Raw genomic sequence first — 1,459 nt, forward strand, 5'->3', positions numbered from 1 at the left:
ACAATTTGCCACCTGGTACCTCATATCTGCATCTCATACACTTATCGCCTCAATATTTTGTATATGTATTACGATATATTTCTAGCATTTTCGCCCAACCTCTACCACCTGCGCCTGCTTCGCGGTGCACACGCCATGTACGTGTAATTCCACGAGCATAGGTCGGCAAGATATACGTAACTCACTCAGGCTCCCTCCCAACATATTTATTTCTTCTTAAGATCTGCTTAATAGATAGTAATGGGCTAATTGTTGAACGATGATATTGAAGCATCGCACTTACCTCTGACACGTACACGTACACATAGAAAGAAAATACACAGGCGCTGAACTGCAAGTTGTTGCAGTCCAGCACCTGCGTATGTCCTTTGTATGTGTGCGTGTACGTGTAAGATGCAAGTGCGCCACTTCAATATCCTTGGTATCGACTCATTTGCACTCAGACTCACCAGTCTTCGTGTCAGCCGGGCTCACTCTGGCTCAGACTCACGGGCCCGTCTGAATCAGAGTGGGCCTGACTGAGTCGACTTAATTATGCGTAAGTTTTCTTACCTGTGCACACAAATCTCGTGTAGTATGTCCACAAGGCATTGCGGGAAATTCACTTGGGACATGCATTCATATAATTGGCTTTGAAAACGAAAAAGAAGACATGAGGATCCAACAGACGCGTTCAAATCTATGGGGAAATGTACCCTTCGCGAACTGTTTCATTAACTGGTATAAAACTGTTCATCTTCTACAGCACGCCATGCAGCATAGCGGTCACCGACCTGCCCAGCATGACGGCAAGGCGTGGTGATCACGTGAGCAACGTGACCGCAGTCTACATATTTTTCCGGATCGGAGCACTTCTGATTTCACTATCTGTGGGATCGAACACTTTCAAATGGCGCCTTCTCCAGCATCGGTCCACTTCACATGGCGTGAAACCAACTGAGAAGAGACAAAAAACCACGGGGAGAAGTCATAGAGACGTTTGTTTTAGTGAAAGAATTCTACGGTTTAAAGCGTACGCCTGTAACAGGGAGGCTATTTAGGTGTATACTGTCCGTTGTGTGACTGCATAATACCGTAAGGAACAGAGCCAGCCACCAGCAAATCTGTAAAGTTAATACTTCAAATTTGTGTTAATAAGGACTGCATCATCATATACTTACACGCGTCACTGTACTTATAATTGCGTTGTTCCTGCGGCACTTGCCAGCTACAGCTACTGCGATTACCTAGTTTAGCTCATAAATAAAGCAGAACGAACATTTCAGGTACAAGAAACACAAAAGCGTTGTATATTGCTCTCTATTAAGGAAACAGAATTTTAAGTTGCGTATTACTCTTTTAAAGGGCAATATTCCGAGTAGGGTGGCCGTATCCTGCTACTCATAAGAACACCTCTTCACTATCTCCTATATATAAGGCGGCGTTCCCTAGCCATCAATTTTTTTAGGGAAACCTTGGG

This window comes from Dermacentor andersoni, chromosome 2 (assembly GCF_023375885.2).
Source record: "Dermacentor andersoni chromosome 2, qqDerAnde1_hic_scaffold, whole genome shotgun sequence".
NCBI classification, from domain to species: domain Eukaryota; kingdom Metazoa; phylum Arthropoda; class Arachnida; order Ixodida; family Ixodidae; genus Dermacentor; species Dermacentor andersoni.